The sequence below is a fragment of the Neoarius graeffei genome, chromosome 7, assembly GCF_027579695.1.
Source record: "Neoarius graeffei isolate fNeoGra1 chromosome 7, fNeoGra1.pri, whole genome shotgun sequence".
In the NCBI taxonomy this organism is placed as follows: domain Eukaryota; kingdom Metazoa; phylum Chordata; class Actinopteri; order Siluriformes; family Ariidae; genus Neoarius; species Neoarius graeffei.
In genome coordinates, this window is record NC_083575.1 from 81,233,211 (window position 1) to 81,253,198 (window position 19,988).

Sequence of the window (19,988 nt, forward strand, 5' to 3'; positions counted from 1 at the left end):
CTAAACGTTTGCGGTAACTGTTGATCAGTCCTGCACACCGGCTTGGAGGAATTTTAGCCTGTTCCTCCATACAGAACAGCTTCAACTCTGGGATGTTGGTGGGTTTCCTCACATGACCTACTCGCTTCAGGTCCTTCCACAACATTTCGATTGGATTAAGGTCAGGACTTTGACTTGGCCATTCCAAAACATTAACTTTATTCTTCTTTAACCATTCTTTGGTTGAACGACTTGTGTGCTTCGGGTCGTTGTCTTGCTGCATGACCCACCTTCTCTTGAGATTCAGTTCATGGACAGATGTCCTGACATTTTCCTTTAGAATTCACTGGTATAATTCAGAATTCATTGTTCCATCAATGACGGCAAGCCGTCCTGGCCCAGATGCAGCAAAACAGGCCCAAACCATGATACTACCACCACCATATTTCACAGATGGGATAAGGTTCTTATGCTGGAATGCAGTATTTTCCTTTCTCCAAACATAATGCTTCTCATTTAAACCAAAAAGTTCTATTTTGGTCACATCTGTCTACAAAACATTTTTTCAATAGCCTTCTGGCTTGTCCACGTGATCTTTAGCAAACTGCAGACGAGCAGCAATGTTCTTTTTGGAGCACAGTGGCTTTCTCCTTGCAACCCTGCCATGCACACCATTGTTGTTCAGCATTCTCCTGATGGTGGACTCATGAACATTAACATTAGCCAATGTGAGAGAGGCCTTCAGTTACTTAGGCTACATCCACACGACAACGGCAACGAGATGTTATTTAAAAAAATATCGCGTCCAAATGGGCAACGATCAGTAAAATATCAGGTCCATATGGCAACGCAACGCTTGCTGAAAACGATGCAATACACATGCCACACCTCTAGGGGCGCTGTAAGACGGTCCCTTCGGAGACTCCAGAACAATAGAAGAAGTAAGGACGCATGCGCATAAACTATTATGCGCGAGACTTCATATTAGCCACAAAGTCAGGAAAATCTGTTCGTAAAATTACGTTATAATGACCAAATACAATGAAAAGTATTTTTCCAGTCTCACCTGTGAAAGGTAATCCCATGTGATCTCGTTTGGACAGTAAACCTGTTGGTACAGTTAAACGCAGCACATGAATGAGGCATCTTTATTCTCCGCTTTGACCTATCCAATATGGCGGCAAGGATGACGTATGATTCTACGCGGAAGGCGGCGTCTTTCATGGTCCGGAATAAATTGAATGCTACACGTTGATGGATTAATTTGTTGTTCTACGCCCTTTTTGAGGAATGTATTGTAGGACTTAAACCAACATCTGAAGAGGTGAGATCGCTCCTTTTTTTCCCCTATTTTTGCTGGCGGGATTGACTCTGCCCTAAGGGCTATTCTCTCTCTCTCTCACACTTTGCACCATTACACAATAAATATTCACAGTGAAAATATTTTGTAAGCGCGTTTCATGAACCAAGTTATAGGATTTGTTGACAACTCGCATCGAGTTCGTTACACCTCTACCCGGCGTGAAGCACTGACAGTCATGTGGTTGTGACGTCATCGTAAACAAATCCGTTCTACTCATCCAGACGACTTCGCAACGGCAACGTTGCCAGATCTTTCCACTCTGGAACCCGTTCTCAAAAAGATTGCGTTTTGGGCACCCAAAATGCCGGTGCCGTGTGGACGCCAGGCCTAAATGATAAGCAATTGTATCGGAGTCACCTGAATCCGTTGCCGTGTGGACAGGGCCTTAGAAGTTACCCTGGGGTCCTTTGTGACCTCGCCGACTATTATGCGCCTTGCTCTTGGAGTGATCTTTGTTGGTCACCACTCCTGGGGAGGGTAACAATGGTCTTGAATTTCCTCCATTTGTACACAATCTGTCTGACTGTGGATTGGTGGAGTCCAAACTCTTTAGAGATGGTTTTGTAACCTTTTCCAGCCTGATGAGCATCAACAACGCTTTTTCTGAGGTCCTCATAAATCTCCTTTGTTCATGCCATGATACACTTCCACAAACGTGTGTTGTGAAGATCAGACTTTGATAGATCCCTGTTCTTTAAATAAAACAGGGTGCCCACTCACACCTGATTGTCATCCCATTGATTGAAAACACCTGACTCTAATTTCACCTTCAAATGAACTGCTAATCCTAAAGGTTCACATACTTTTGCCACTCACAGATATGTAATATTGGATCATTTTCCTCAATAAATAAATGACCAAGTATAATATTTTTGTCTCATTTGTTTAACTGGGTTCTCTTTATCTACTTTTAGGACTTGTGTGAAAATCTGATGTTGTTTTAGGTCATATTTATGCAGAAATATAGAAAATTATAAAGGGTTCACAAACTTTCAGGCACCACTGTACGCCACCACTCTTGCTGGAATGGTTGAGGGTTAAGTGCGTTGCTCAAGGGCACTTAAGCCAATCCTGCTGGTCCAGCAACCTTTTGGTCCCAAAGCTGTTTCTCTAACCATATGGCTTCCCCTACTGCAACCTGACACAACACAACACAACATAACATTTGTAATAGTCAGTTCTAGTTTTCCACCACGAGAAAGTCTTCACGGTCGATACCTTTACAGTTTCTCATTTCTCTGTAACACCACAATGCTTTTTTTCATCTTATTAACTTTGAGAGAGAGAGAGTCTCCATATTGTGGAGAATGTTCCACAATATAAAATACATATCTAATAGCGCCAATCTAAGTAACTACTGTACAATGAAATGGTCTTACGATTTCCGTTTCAGTAGGTTTGTGGTTTTATTACACAGGCAGGATATTTTAGTTCTGAGAATAAACATAAACATACCCCCCCCCCACACACACACACTTGCACACGTCAAAGCTAGCAATATGCACATCTGTTTGTAGGCAGTAAAATGGCTCGTTCTAAACAGAAGCCGTTCTCATGTATATTTTCTTAATTCCCACCAAAATGTCGAGTGGTGATGTAAACACGGTGAAAGAGCAGGTCAGTCCCACAAAATATTTTTATCTGCCACATAATACGAGATGGTGAGAGCAAAGTATATTTACTACTGTAATCCTTTATGACGTTGACCCCAAGCTAATAATGCTTCTGCTACTTAAAGGAATATGCCACCCCCAAGTGAAATTGAGTCAGTCCCTGCAGTCCCTAGAGTTGGATGAGTGAGCCAAAGCGTTTTGTAGCCGACCCAGCCATTGTCCTGATCTGGAAACGTCCCGGTTAGCTTTAGCTTAGCGTAGTCGCTGTAATCCGGTGTGTCCAGCTAGCATTGTCGTTGCAAAAGTGAATCAAATTACTCAAGATTTTTTATAATTATTTCTCATGACCTGTACATTCACATCGAGTACACATATCAATGCAAATTAACACGAAGGGATTTACTAGACCAATTTATATCTGGAACTATTTTCGGCCACAGCACAGGCAAAGCACCGCTGCAGGCGCAAAGACACCACACAGCACCACAACTTCCGTCAATACACCAGTGTTACCAGGGAAACCAGGGTTTTCAGGTGCTGCGCGGTGTCTTTGCGCCTGCAGCGGTGCTTTGCCTGTGCTGTGGCCGAAAATAGTTCCAGATATAAATTGGTCTAGTAAATCCCTTCGTGTTAATTTGCATTGATATGTGTACTCGATGTGAATGTACAGGTCATGAGAAATAATTATAAAAAAGACATGCAGGTTAGGTTAACTGGTGGCTCTAAATTGAGCGTAGGTGTGAATGTGAGTGTGAATGGTTGTCTGTGTCTATGTGTCAGCCCTGTGATGACCTGGCGACTTGTCCAGGGTGTACCCCGCCTTTCGCCCGTAGTCAGCTGGGATAGGCTCCAGCTTGCCTGCGACCCTGTAGAAGGATAAAGCGGCTAGAGATAATGAGATGAAATGAGAAATCCCTTCGTGTTAATTTGCATTGATATGTGTACTCGATGTGAATGTACAGGTCATGAGAAATAATTATAAAAAAGACATGCAGGTTAGGTTAACTGGTGGCTCTAAATTGAGCGTAGGTGTGAATGTGAGTGTGAATGGTTGTCTGTGTCTATGTGTCAGCCCTGTGATGACCTGGCGACTTGTCCAGGGTGTACCCCGCCTTTCGCCCGTAGTCAGCTGGGATAGGCTCCAGCTTGCCTGCGACCCTGTAGAAGGATAAAGCGGCTAGAGATAATGAGATGAAATGAGAAATCCCTTCGTGTTAATTTGCATTGATATGTGTACTCGATGTGAATGTACAGGTCATGAGAAATAATTATAAAAAATCTTGAGTTATTTGATTCACTTTTGCAACGACAATGCTAGCTGGACACGCCGGATTACAGCGACTACGGTAAGCTAAAGCTAACCGGGACGTTTCCAGATCAGGACAATGGCTGGGTCGGCTACAAAACGCTTTGGCTCACTCATCCAACTCTAGGGACTGCAGGGACTGACTTAATTTCACTTGGGGGTGGCGTATTCCTTTAAGTCAAGGTTTATCGCACAAGATGAGATGATTTTTGAGAAACTGATGGGATTTATTTCGAGATATTTGGGTTGTGATCAACTAAGACACACGTCATTCTCATGGAGATATTCTTGGGTTTCAGTCACTTGACTTTTCTTAGCAAGTTCACTTCTTGTAAAACAGCTGGTGGTCGTGCAAACCAAAATGGCTGCTGTAGTGCAAACAACTAGCGATAACTTATCAGAGTCCGCTCGTAATCTAGAAGCCACTGTTGGCTTTAGATATATTCAGAAGATTGCGATGTGCGATGGAATCGACCCCTACAGTCTGGGAAAGAAGGATTTGTCATACGATCTTGAAAACTACCCTTCAGTCGAGTTCCCCGACATCTCGAACTATCTGGTGTTGCAGACGTCCTTCTACACCGCAAACCAGATGAAAGCGTGGAAGAGTATGGAGGCTTACAGCTTTTTTGTATGTGGCTGGGTAAAGGACCTCGGGATCAAGTCGCTGCCGAATGAATCCTGTATTGTTTTTGCCAGTGTAAATATGGTTTTTTAAGCTTTTCGTTCGTGTCTTTATAACGAAGTGCTGCAAGTTGAAGTGTAAACAAACAACAGCTCGCTTGATTCTCACTTGTGTTGGCTCTTATCTCTCAGGTAAATCATTCACAAAGATCATCAGAAACCCCTTTAAAGACCTGGATCTTAGTTAAACAGGACGGAGAAGTGATCACGGCACATTGTAACTGTACGGCTGGGGAAGAATTTTGTCGTGACCTTTATGCATATGGACTTTATTATTCGTGGTTGTTTTGATTGCATGGATTTGCTGAAAGACTCATTGAAAAGACCGCTAGGACACCCTGTTAAAGAAAGCGAGACGCGTTGTTTTCAATATGGCGGCCATTGAGTGAGGAGGAAACAAAGAAACAGCTGGGGACTTTAGCACTTCGTGACTAAAAAAAAGTACCGTAAAATAACGACGCACAGCAAGAAAAGTACTTGGAAAACACTAAGGACATAGCTGAGAGGGAAATACAAACCTTTCACCAAGTGATCACTGCAAACTCGAGCATGCTTCGACTCGGCTCCCTTCAATTTCGGTGAGAGGTTCGAAAGCCACCTTTCTCGACGTCTTTTTGTGAAATCCTGTGTTCGTTCACCCTTTTTTATTAGTTCACGGGGAACCCTGAAGAAACTTTTATCAGTTTCATGGTTTGATCGATTCGAACAACCTAAAACAACACAAGTGTAAGGCATTTTTCATACGAACAATGCACCTTCTCCGTACAAACGCTTTGTCAGCTGAGCTTTGGTAGACCACCAGCTAAAGTTTTGAATAACTAACGAGGCGGATGTGACGTCACGTGAAACCCATGAATTGGAGAGTCCGAGCAATTCAACCTTTAATCAGGCTCCAGTGCTGGTTGTTTTTAGAAACTGGAAGCACTTGAGGGTTAAGTTAATCAGTCCACATTCTTCACATGATGCCTAACAGAAAACGACAAACAGTGCCCAAACAGCACTCAGTTAATCACATCAGCTCTTAAAGGCGAGGCTGATTCTGAATGAGCTGCAATGATGTGATTTTAGCTGAAAGTGTGTGTCACGGTGCTGTAGTTCTTCACTCTGGTTACGTAACGTTATCACCAGTTACCCAGTTCAGCCTGAGGCCCTGTCCACACGGCAACAGATTCAGGTGAATCTGATAAAATTGTTTATCGCTTCGGCCTGGCGTCCACACGGCACCGGCGTTTTGGGTGCCCCAAAACGAAATCTTTTGAGAACGGGTCCCAGAGTGGAAAAATATGGCAACGGCACCGTTGCGAAGTCGTCTGGATGAGTAGAACGGATTTGTTTACGATGACGTCACAACCACATGACTGTCAGTGCTTCACGCCGGGTAGAAGTGTAACGAACTCGATGCGAGTTGTCAACAAATCCTATAACTTGGTTCATGAAACGTGCTTAAAAAATATTTTCACTGTGAATATTTATTGTGTAATGGTGCAAAGTGAGAGAGAGAGAATAGCCCTTAGGGCAGAGTCTTTAGTCCAAACACTGTGGAAGCTAATGTGGCTAATGCTACAGAAGAAGGGGTTTATGGCCATGCGTGTACTTCTTCTTCCATTGTTCTGGTGTCTCTGATGGGACCGTCTTACAGTGCACCTAGAGGTGTGGCATGTGTATTGCATCGTTTTCAGCAAGCATTGCGTTGCCATATGGACCCGAAATTTAACTGATCCGTTGCCCATGTGGACGCGATATTTAAAAAAAAAAATCTCGTTGCTGTTGTCGTGTGGATGTAGCCTGAGTCTCTCACAAAGACGACTGCCTTAATAACTGTCTAAAGCTTCAGCTCATGGGATCTTAGACACACACACACACACACTCTCAGGCTTTCTAGGCACTAACAGTGCATGAGTACTGATCAATAAGCTACACAAACTGTTAGCGAGTGAGCCTTCACTACAGTATAAGGTAATTACAGCCATGAATCTGTGTAAGAGCCCACACTCTGCACTCGCATATAATGAGATGACTGGACATCCATGTATCTGTGTAGGTCACTATGATTTGATGTGCACAAGGTCATTGACTCTGCGTCCTATAAATAAATGCAAGTCAACAGTTGGGCTCGTCTGTTTAGTCAGCTTCACGTATTGCATTTCACATAATATTTGCATGAGCCTAATGCCCGTTTTACATATAACGCATCGAGTCCTGCTCAAATATACAGCGCCCTCCACAATTATTGGCACCCCTCGGTAAGATGTGTTCTTAGGCTTCTAATAAATTCTTTTTTTTTTAAAAATAATATAGGACAACAATGCAAAAAAAAACAAGAGAAAAAGCCAACCTTTAATTCAAGCGCATTTATTCAATGGGGGAAAAAATCCCACATTAAGAAATAATTCTTTTGCATGAAATCATGTGTGCCACAATTATTGGCACCCCTGATGTTAATACTTTGTACAACTCCCTTTTGCCAACAAGACAGCACTCTCCTATAACATTTCACAAGATGGGAGAATACAGAGAGAGGGATATTCGACCATTCCTCTTTGCACAATCTCTCTAAATCATCCAGAGTCCTGGGTCCTCTCCTATGCACTCTCCTCTTCAGCTCACCCCACAGGTTTTCAATTGGGCTAAGGTTTGGGGACTGAGATGGCCATGGGAGGAGCTTGATTTTGTGTCTGGTGAACCATTTTTGTGTAGATTTGGCCACATGTTTAGGGTCATTATCTTGCTGAAAGACCCAGTGACGACCCATCTTCAGCTTTCGGGCAGAGGCCACCAGATTTTGATTTAAAATGTCCTGGTATTTCAAAGAGTTCATGATGCCATGCACCATAACAAAGTTCCTGGGGCCTTTGGAAGAGAAACAGGCCCACAGCATCACCGATCCTCCCCCATACTTCACAGTGGGCAGGAGGTGCTTTTCCACATACTCATCTTTTGTGTTATGCCAGACCCACTTAGAGTGTTTGTTGCCAAAAAGCTCTATCTTGGTCTCATCTGACCAAAGCACACGGTCCCAGTTGAAGTCCCAGTACCGCTTAGCGAACTCCAGATGTTTACGTTTATGCTTGTAAGTGAGAAGAGGCTTTTTCCGTGCATGCCTCCCAAACAGCTTGTTGGCATGTAGATAGCGCCTGATGGTTGTTATGGAGACTTTGTGACCCCAAGATGCTACTCTTTGATGCAATTCTTGAACAGTGAGCTTTGGAGAACTTTTTACTTCTCTTCCCATCCTCCTCACTGTGCGTGGTGGCGAGATAAACCTGCATCCTTGTCCAGGCTTGTTTGCCACTGTTCCAGTTGTTTTAAACTTCTTGATGATTCCTCTGACTGTAGATATGGGCAGGTGTAGGCGAGCGGCTATTTTCTTGTAGCCATTGCCCGACTTATGAAGGTCGACACACATCTGCCTTACTTGAATGGTGTGTTCTCTTGTCTTTCCCATCTTGAAGAGTGGATAAGAGAAATAGGCCTCTGTGTCACATCATACTGTATTTATACCCCAGAGAAACAGGATGTGAGGAATTACTAATTAAAGGTTCGTAGATGCTCTGATCAACTTTATAAACTACAGTAGAAATGACAGAAATGCTTCAATTACATTTATTTTCTAGGAATTGTTATGGGTGCCAATAATTGTGGAACAGGTGATTTTATGAAAAATAATTATTTCTTAGTCAGGGATTTATTTTTTAAATTCACTTGAGTTAAGGGTTACATTTTTCTACAATTTTCAGTGTGAGATTATGCTTCTGCAATAAAAACTGAATTTATTTTAAGGCTTTTAACACATCTTAACCGGGGTGCCAATAATTGTGGAGGGCGCTGTAACTTGCAAATGTCTGGAAATATTATAAACATAATTTACAGTACTGTGCAAAAGTCTTAGGCACATGTAAAGAAATGCTGTAGACCAAAAATGGCTTAAAAATAATGAAATGTTCCAGATACGAATGGCAGATATATTATTGTCACTGGCAAACTTTATAATATCCCTGTAGTTTTAGCCAGTATATATGCTCCTAACCATGATGATGAACAGTTTATCTCTTCTTTCTTAGCCACCTTGCCAAAACTGGATACTAGGGTGCATCAGTTGCCCCCTAAAAATGAAAAGTTCCTCCGATCATGATGCATTTTTGTTTTTATGTTCCTTTTGGTAAGAAAACACACTGGGTGAAATATTTTGACAAAATTCAAAAGTTTAACGGTGGCACCAGGAGCTCAAAGTTATGGAAAAAGCTGCTATTTTATGACTTTTATGACAAAATTTCGATCACTTTTCATGAAACATTATGGCACCTTATAGAGTATACCAAATATCTTCGATACACATTTTTAGTACATATTCTAAATATATTATCAAGCACAGTTTGACTTTGAGCTGTTCATTGAATCATTGTTCAACTACTTTTAAACAATACAAATGTATTATGAATCACATTAATGCTTCTCAATTCCTTGCAAAGGTTCTTAACATGATCTCTGGGTCACAAGAAATCAATAAATGGAGTCCAACATTGTGATTCAAACCTTACGCGAAAACATAAAATAAGCGTTTTTTTGGCAAAAAATGAACCTCATGGTGCCACCATTAGACTTTTGAATATGGTCGAAAAATTTTACAGGATGTCTTTATTGGTGAAAAGGAACGCCCAAACAAAAATGCATCAGATTTTATGAAAGTGAGGGCAACTGATGCACCCTAACGGTGGTGCAAAGATATGAAGTTTATCTTCTCATCTCATCTCATCTCATTATCTCTAGCCGCTTTATCCTTCTACAGGGTCGCAGGCAAGCTGGAGCCTATCCCAGCTGACTACGGGCGAAAGGCGGGGTACACCCTGGACAAGTCACCAGGTCATCACAGGGCTGACACATAGACACAGACAACCATTCACACTCACATTCACACCTACGCTCAATTTAGAGTCACCAGTTAACCTAACCTGCATGTCTTTGGACTGTGGGGGAAACCGGAGCACCCGGAGGAAACCCACGCGGACACGGGGAGAACATGCAAACTCCGCACAGAAAGGCCCTCGCCAGCCCCGGGGCTTGAACCCAGGACCTTCTTGCTGTGAGGCGACAGCGCTAACCACTACACCACCGTGCCGCCCGTTTATCTTCTCATGTTGAAAAATATTTTCACTTGTTCGCTTCGCTCGTGAATATATTCACCACTCGAAGATAAACTTCATATCTTTGCACAACTGTGTAATATCCTCTATTTACAAGACTTTCCAGCTTGAATTTTTCTTATTCTATTGGCAAATAGTTTTACTTCTTTTTTTAAAAACAAGTACTTAAAACAGGGGTGGGCAATTATTTTTTCCATGGGACCACATGAGAAACAGAAAATTTTGTGGAGGGCCGGACCAAAAGGCTGAACTAAATTCTGCATAATATTAACTGTATTTCTTTATATAAAGCAGTAAATAACATTGTTTTTACAAGCTGCTAAGACTGGTAAGAGTATGGAAAAAACGAGGTTGCCTTACAAAAAATGTCATTTATTCAATCAAATTTCCCAAAACAATGGCTAACAAAATGTGAACGTTTGTACCATTTTTTGTCAGTCACACTCACCCCAAAACACAATAAAGACATCACAATATTGTCTTTCTACTCCAAATATCAAGCAAGATACATCATATTATAATAATGATGCCCACATTTGTAGTCTAATCACCTCATTTGGTGTTTTTTATTTGTTCAGTGAGAGAAATCTAGTCTCTGTTGGTCTTTAACGAGTGCATCAGAGTCAGGTTGAATGTCTGAGGTGGAGATGCGAAGCACAGCTGACAGATGATCATCAGTCGATTCGGTGTAGGAATCAGATCTACAGATCGGCTCGGGCTCCGGCGCCTGCTGGTGACGTCACACTATGTGATTGGCTGGACCGTTTGAAGGATGACGTACAAGTTTGTGGTTGGTCTGGACAAATTACGGAAGTAGTTATCGCGGGATTAGGTTTCGTGGGATTTCATGTCATGTTCATGTCGCGCGCATTGCGTTTTTGTTGAACACAACTTCAATATAAAAGCAATGCACATTCAGTCCATTCATGGGGTAAAATTAGACAATACATTTATTTTGTAATTTCTAATTAACCTTACGCGGGCCGGTCAGAATGAACCAAAGGGCCGGATGCGGCCCGCGGGCTGTAAAATGCCCAGGTCTGACTTAAAATGAGCTAAATTACAATGTATTTGCAAAAGGAACAAGACTAATTCAAGCTTGAAATTAGGGCAAATGTCACGAAATACAGTTGGTTTAATAATATTATATTTGGTTTGTTGCAATATTCGATCAATTTCACTCTGTTCAAAATAATATCACTTGCTAAGATGTCATTTTTTGCAGCGTAGACTACAAACAGAAATTCCTCCTGGGTGTTGTTTAGATTATTGATGTACACCGCGAAAAATAACATGAATATTGTATTTTGCAGTGTTTCTAGCTAGATACCATGACTATGACATGCAAAATAAAATACTTATTTTTTTTCCTAGCCATGTAGATGCAATGTCACTGCAGTTTGGGGTAAAATGGGCCTAAAAGGAGCTCCAGATTCAATAAAACCGAATGACATTTCAATACTAATCACAATATGACTATTTTAATTATTATTATTGAATAATCCTTAAATCAAGTCTATATCCAGTAGAACTACATTATAATACATTTTGTATCAGGTCCTTTACTCATACATCAGTTCAAATAAACTGTCTAAAAATCCAACAATGAATTTTAGTAGCAATACCACAGAGATTTATAAGAAACCATGGAAACATGTTTTTCAGAAACCATCCAGTGTCCTTTCTAATCAAGAAACCGTTTCAGTACCATAAACCCTGTGTGCTGATTTAAAATTCATTATTAGCACAGGGTGCTATCTTTTTTTTTTTGTAGCTCAGCTTTCTGACAAAGCCTTTGGTGCAAAATCTAAATTTATATTTTCTTGAAAAATGACTTGCATTACAAACTAGTTAAACCCTGGAACACTCGTACGGCGGTCATAAAGGGCACGAGTTTGAAAATCAGTGAAAGTAGCCTACATTCGCAGTCAAAATCAAAATATAACATTGCTCTCTACTGAATAAACCACATTACATCAAAATGTCATGTTCTGCTAACAGAATATACAACCCCGATTCCAAAAAAGTTGGGACAAAGTACAAATTGTAAATAAAAACGGAATGCAATGATGTGGAAGTTTCAAAATTCCATATTTTATTCAGAATAGAACATAGATGACATATCAAATGTTTAAACTGAGAAAATGTATCATTTAAAGAAAAAAATTAGGTGATTTTAAATTTCATGACAACAACACATCTCAAAAAAGTTGGGACAAGGCCATGTTTACCACTGTGAGACATCCCCTTTTCTCTTTACAACAGTCTGTAAACGTCTGGGGACTGAGGAGACAAGTTGCTCAAGTTTAGGGATAGGAATGTTAACCCATTCTTGTCTAATGTAGGATTCTAGTTGCTCAACTGTCTTAGGTCGTTTTTGTCGTATCTTCCGTTTTATGATGCGCCAAATGTTTTCTATGGGTGAAAGATCCGGACTGCAGGCTGGCCAGTTCAGTACCCGGACCCTTCTTCTACGCAGCCATGATGCTGTAATTGATGCAGTATGTGGTTTGGCATTGTCATGTTGGAAAATGCAAGGTCTTCCCTGAAAGAGACGTCGTCTGGATGGGAGCATATGTTGCTCTAGAACCTGGATATACCTTTCAGCATTGATGGTGTCTTTCCAGATGTGTAAGCTGCCCATGCCACACACACTAATGCAACCCCATACCATCAGAGATGCAGGCTTCTGAACTGAGCGCTGATAACAACTTGGGTCGTTCTTCTCCTCTTTAGTCCGAATGACACGGCGTCCCTGATTTCCATAAAGAACTTCAAATTTTGATTCGCCTGACCACAGAACAGTTTTCCACTTTGCCACAGTCCATTTTAAATGAGCCTTGGCCCAGAGAAGACGTCTGCACTTCTGGATCATGTTTAGATACGGCTTCTTCTTTGAACTATAGAGTTTTAGCTGGCAACGGCGGATGGCACGGTGAATTGTGTTCACAGATAATGTTCTCTGGAAATATTCCTGAGCCCATTTTGTGATTTCCAATACAGAAGCATGCCTGTATGTGATGCAGTGCCGTCTAAGGGCCCGAAGATCACGGGCACCCAGTATGGTTTTCCGGCCTTGACCCTTACGCACAGAGATTCTTCCAGATTCTCTGAATCTTTTGATGATATTATGCACTGTAGATGATGATATGTTCAAACTCTTTGCAATTTTACACTGTCGAACTCCTTTCTGATATTGCTCCACTATTTGTCAGCGCAATTAGGGGGATTGGTGATCCTCTTCCCATCTTTACTTCTGAGAGCCGCTGCCACTCCAAGATGTTCTTTTTATACCCAGTCATGTTAATGACCTATTGCCAATTGACCTAATGAGTTGCAATTTGGTCCTCCAGCTGTTCCTTTTTTGTACCTTTAACTTTTCCGGCCTCTTATTGCCCCTGTCCCAACTTTTTTGAGATGTGTTGCTGTCATGAAATTTCAAATGAGCCAATATTTGGCATGAAATTTCAAAATGTCTCACTTTCGACATTTGATATGTTGTCTATGTTCTATTGTGAATACAATATCAGTTTTTGAGATTTGTAAATTATTGCATTCCATTTTTATTTACAATTTGTACTTTGTCCCAACTTTTTTGGAATCGGGGTTGTAGACGCAAGGACAGACCTAAGTGTCTAAGAACGTAAACTTTTTAAAAATTCCCGACACTTAAGGATTTTCCAGCTGTTACAGTAGAGTGTTTCTCTATCAGAAAGGCTTCCAAGGGTCCTTAATTATCAACTAAACCCCTAAAAACCCCTTTAAGAATGATTTTTCTAAGACTGTATAATGTATGCATCATTTATTTAAAAAAAAAAAAAAACCGCACCCAGACATTTTAGGCAACAGTGCTTCTACTATTGAATGCTTTCAAAACTATTTGTGCACTTAGAGATCTTTATCTTTATACATTATGATAAAAATTACATCCATGACCTCACTACTCATTAATTCAATGAATTAAAGCGTCACAGTTAAACCCAGACTTTCAGGATAGTGTTAGGTGTTAACATATAGATCTTAACACATAGTGTGTACTTCATTATTCCGTACAGTGTAAAAATCATATGATAAGCATATTGATATTAATATTTCCTCATGTTAATTGTGCTAATATTGATGCATTAATATCGATGCATACTTCTCGTGCCAACAAACTGCTGGGCTACATTAAGAGGAACACTAGATACATTCAGTCTGTGAATGTTCGAAGATCTGTATACCTCACACTAGTCAGGCCTCTTTTTGGATATGCCACACAAGTTTGGGCTCCACAATTGGTAGAACTTATTTCTAGAACAGAACGCACACAGAGGCGTGCCACTAAGTACATCCTAAAGCTGCCATTTTGGGGTTCAATGTCATATAGTGATAGGTTGAATGTTTTACATCCACTTCCTATTACCTACTGGCATGAATATTTAGATACAGTGATGCTTGAAAGTTTGTGAACCCTTTAGAATTCTCTATATTTCTGCATAAATATGACCTAAAACATCATCACATTTTCACACAAGTCCTAAAAGTAGATAAAGAGAACCCAGTTAAACAAATGAGACAAAAATATTATACTTGGTCATTTATTTATTAAGGAAAATGATCCAATATTACATTGGCAAAAGTATGTGAACCTTTGCTTTCAGTATCTGGTGTGACCCCCTTGTGCAGCAATAACTGCAACTAAACGTTTCCGGTAACTGTTGATCAGTCCTGCACACCGGCTTGGAGGAATTTTAGCCCATTCCTCCGTACAGAACAGCTTCAACTCTGGGATGTTGGTGGGTTTCCTCACATGAACTGCTCGCTTCAGGTCCTTCCACAACATTTCCATTGGATTAAGGACAGGACTTTGACTTGGCCATTCCAAAACATTAACTTTATATTTCTTTAACCATTCTTTGGTAGAACGACTTGTGTGCTTCGGGTCGTTGTCTTGCTGCATGACCCACCTTCTCTTGAGATTCAGTTCATGGACAGATGTCCTGACATTTTCCTTTAGAATTCACTGGTATAATTCAGAATTCATTGTTCCATCAATGATAGCAAGCTGTCCTGGCCCAGATGCAGCAAAACGGGCCCAAACCATGATACCGCCACCACCATGTTTCACAGATGGGATAAGGTTCTTATGCTGGAATGCAGTGTTTTCCTTTCTCCAAACATCACACTTCTCATTTAAACCAAAAAGTTCTATTTTGGTCTCATCCATCCACAAAACATTTTTCCAATAGCCTTCTGGCTTGTCCACGCGATCTTTAGCAAACTGCAGACGAGCAGCAATGTTCTTTTTGGTGAGCAGTGGCTTTCTCCTTGAAACCCTGCCATGCACACCATTGTTGTTCAGTGTTCTCCTGATGGTGGACTCATGAACATTAACATTAGCCAATGTGAGAGAGGCCTTCAGTTGCTTAGAAGTTACCCTGGGGTCCTTTGTGACCTCGCCGACTATTACACGCCTTGCTCTTGGAGTGATCTTTGTTGGTCGACCACTCCTGGGGAGGGTAACAATGGTCTTAAATTTCCTCCATTTGTACACAATCTGTCTGACTGTGGATTGGTGGAGTCCAAACTCTTTAGAGATGGTTTTGTAACCTTTTCCAGCTTGATGAGCATCAACAACGCTTTTTCTGAGGTCCTCAGAAATCTCCTTTGTTCGTGCCATGATACACTTCCACAAACATGTGTTGTGAAGATCAGACTTTGATAGATCCCTGTTCTTTAAATAAAACAGGGTGCCCACTCACACCTGATTGTCATCCCATTGATTGAAAACACCTGACTCTAATTTCACCTTCAAATTAACTGCTAATCCTAGAGGTTCACATACTTTTGCCACTCAAAGATATGTAATATTGGATCATTTTCCTCAATAAATAAATGACCAAGTATAATATTTTTGACTCATTTGTTTAACTGGGTTCTCTTTATCTACTTTTAGGACTTGTGTGAAAATCTGATGATGTTTTAGGCCATAATTATGCAGAAATATAGAAAATTCTAAAGGGTTCACAAACTTTCAAGCACCACTGTATGGTTTTCTTTTTTAAAATGTCTCATGGTCTAGTAACTGTATCTCCTGTTGTGGAACCTGTTCCTCGCTGCTCAAGATCAACCAGATCCTTGAACAGCAAGGTTATTAAGTACAGGGTGTTTCAAAAAAATATATATATATAATTTCACAATCTAATCACTTTGCCAATTCTCATTCAATTGACATCAAATTTTAACAGCATGTATGGAAACAGGTCAAAATTTTATGTTGAATGTTTTTTGTTTTTATCTTTTTAGGTATAGAAATGCCATTCGCTGGAAAAGAAAAGATGTTTTGTGATTCTGGTTCTGGTTCTGCCTGGCAGCACTTGTTATTATTATTATTATTATTATTATTATTTCCACTGTAGATCACTGGGTTATGTATCCTCTTGTTTGAGCCACGTTAACTGTGGCACCGTGATTCTGTGGGAACTATATTTTGTTCCTAACATTACAACTGTACGTATATCATGAGAGGATTGGCAATAAAAGCTGACTATTATTAACTACTTGACTTTGACCAGGTCCAGGTACATAAAACTATATATTATATGGACATGATTGTGTTACTGGGAAATACGCCACTCGTATTTTCTATACGAGCTCCATCCGAGACATAGAGAACCAAAATCGTGACGTAAATCTCTATGTCACTCGTGAGGAAATCGATGAATGGTTTTGATAAATTTGGGTACTTTTTGTTTGTGAGTGTGTCTATATCAGGGGTCACCAAACTTTTTTCTCTGGGGGCCACATTGTCGTTCCTGACTGTGATGGGGGCCAGGGTCGGGTCAGCTATATCACATAGAATTATATGACCCAGACAAATATGACCACCAGCAGGCCTCATTGTGTAGTAGAGATTACTAGCCTGGCACAGCCATCCCCAATACTACATATATCCCCACTACTATATCCCCACTACTATATCCACACTACTATATCCCCACTACTATATCAACACTTGATTCCTGGCACATATTTGTTTATCTTTACTCGTGGTTTGCAAAAGTAGTAATCAAGTCTTCACACTTTGTTTTAATTTGAAATACCACTGATATTCCATTTATTTATTTTCTAATAAAAATAATATCAAAGCTGTCAAGGTAAGAAACATCTGCCTAGTTGAGGTGATTGACACTGGCAAAGGTGAGTGGAAAATTATAAATTGTAGGTAGGCCTGTTGATATTATTAATAATATAAATAATAATTGTATGCAGCACTTAATAAAGGTCAAATAAATAGGCCTATAAAATAAATACATTTAAAAAAACAGTGAAATTATAATAATATGAGCAATAGATCAATAGATCACAGCAGTTGTGCTGTGTCCTGCACGTCATTGCTCTCATCCATGGCCAAAGCAAAAAACTCGAATTCTGACGCTCTCTCATTCAGCTGGTCATACACGTTGTCCCCCAAATCTTCGGTTCGCCTGGTCATGGTAGGTGCGGAGAGACTCACCGCGTTGAGCGCATCCTTCTTGTCGGGACACACCTGCTCGGCCACAGCAAGCATGCATACTTTAACAAAGTCCCCATCAGTAAACGGCTTTCCATAGGTAGCTAGTAGGTGAGCTACCTTATAGCTAGCTCGGACAGCAGCCTGGTTGATCTGGGTTTGGCGAAGGAATACATTCTGTTGTGCAGCCAGTCCGCATTTCATCCTCCGAATCCTGTCTTCTCTTGTTTGCCCTCGCAAACTAGCATACTCTTTGTGGCGTGTTTCATAGTGACGACGCAGATTATATTCTTTGAAAACCGACACACTTTCTTTACATACAAGACAAACTGCACGGTCCTTACACTGAACGAAAAAATAATCGGTGGTCCACTGTTCTTTAAAAACTCTGCACTCTCTGTCAACTTTTCGCTGACTGCTAGCCCTTTTGCTGTCCTGAACACTGACAGTTCTCTGCGCGTGCGCTGCCTGTCACTGCTTGATCGCGAGCATATGACGAAAATTCGGAAAATATGAATAGTTCATTTTATAACTAAATATCAATTTTAATTGATAAAATCAACAATATACAAGATGCAGACATGTTATTATTTGCCAAAAAGCAATTTAAAAAAATAGGCCATGACCACTTTTGGGGATTGCTTCATAGGACCGGTTCAAGTGATGGGGGGCAGAGGGGCTGGGGGGCCGGTCAAAGGGGGGTGGCGGGCCGGATCTGGCCCGCGGGCCGTAGTTTGGTGACCCCTGGTCTATATAATAAAAAGAAAATCACACGTTGGCTTGAAGATATAAAGTTTATCTTCTCGTGTTGAAAAACTCATATTTTTCATATGAAATGCATCACGGATCTGAGCGACATATTTAAATAATATCGGCTGGCGTTGAGTGGTATATCAGATATATCCCTTCAGCTAGCATGATACTGAACAAGTAAAGATGAGTAGCTGAATGGAATATGTCTGATATACCATGAAAAAAAGCCAGTCGACATTATTATTATTTCTCTTTCAAAATTCTCTCAAAATCTTCTGTATTTAACAAAGCAAACCTGGCGGCCATGCTTGTTTACAAATTGTCACAGTCGCTCGTTAGCGCGGAAGTTTTACATCTCCGATGTGTTGTCTTGACAACCATGCAATATCGTAAACCATATTCAACGCTCGTTCTTCATTGGGTAGAGTGACGTAATACACGTAGGATAAGCGATATGCTAACAAATCATGTTTGCATGCTATCAAACCAAATGAATGAAACCCGCTAGTAAGGAATAGAATCTTTCTTCTTCTTCTTTTGGCTGCTCCCGATTAGGGGTCGCCACAACAGATCTTTCATCTCCATTGCTCCCTGTCTTCCGCATCCTTCTCTACCACACCTGCCACTTTCATGTCCTGTCACACCACATCCATGTGTCTCCTCTTTGGCCTTCCTCATTTTCGTTTGCCTGGCAGCTCCATCCTCAACATTCTCCTTCCAACATGCTCTGCATCTCTTCTCAGGATGTGCCCGTACCATCTCAGTCTCATCTCTCTTAGCTTCATTCCCAAGCTCTCTACATGTGCTGTCCCTCTGATGTGCTCGTTCCTTATCCTGTCCAACCTTAACATCCTCAACTCCGCCACCTCCAACTCTGCCTCCTGTCTCTTCGTTAAGGGTACGGTCTCCAATCCATACATCACAGCTGGTCTCACTACTGTCTCATACATCTTACCTTTCACTTTTGCTGGGACTTTCCTATCACAAATGACTCCCGAGATCCTTCTCCAACTGCTCCATCCTGTCTGCACTCTCTTTCTCACCTCACTATCGCAGCCCCCATTTTCCTGCACAGTTGACCACAGGTACTTGAATTCGCCAACTAGTGAGGAATAGAATACATGTTTTTATTCCATCAAAAGAGTGTCCTGTATGTATAATAATTCCCGATATTTCACTCCGATGACGTCACTCCCAGTGTTTTCCCTCTGACTAGACGTGCACTGTCAAAATAGCGAACTGGTTCAAAATTTAAATTCTTTTGATTGACTTGCTTTTTCTTTTTTTTGAATATGTCCATATAATATAAAGAACATTACACAGTGGCACAAAGATACGAAGTTTATCTTCTTGTGTTGAAAAATATGTTCACCACTCAAAGATAAACTTTATATCTTTGCAGCACCGTGTAATATCCTTTATTTACTTATTAAGGTTTGGATAAGCAACTAACACGATGGCAGCAGTTACCTTTTAATGTTTAACCATTAATGATAAGTTATGGACTGGTGATATATTAAACATCATTATGTTTTTTCACAGCGATACTTCATGTTAATACTTTTGACTAGATTGAGATACACTGGTTCGGAATTTGAAGAGAGAAGCATAAACACATCCTTCTGCCAATTTCTCTTTAAACCTTGTTTTTGGC

The 19,988-nt window shown here is 40.7% G+C and overlaps 1 protein-coding gene across 5 annotated transcripts in view; it reads right to left on the minus strand.

Annotated features, from left to right (window-relative positions):
- The window catches only part of fam13a (family with sequence similarity 13 member A), a 281,599-nt gene that overhangs the window by 33,473 nt on the left and 228,138 nt on the right, over window positions 1-19,988 (minus strand). The gene's annotated exons all lie outside the window — the stretch shown is intronic.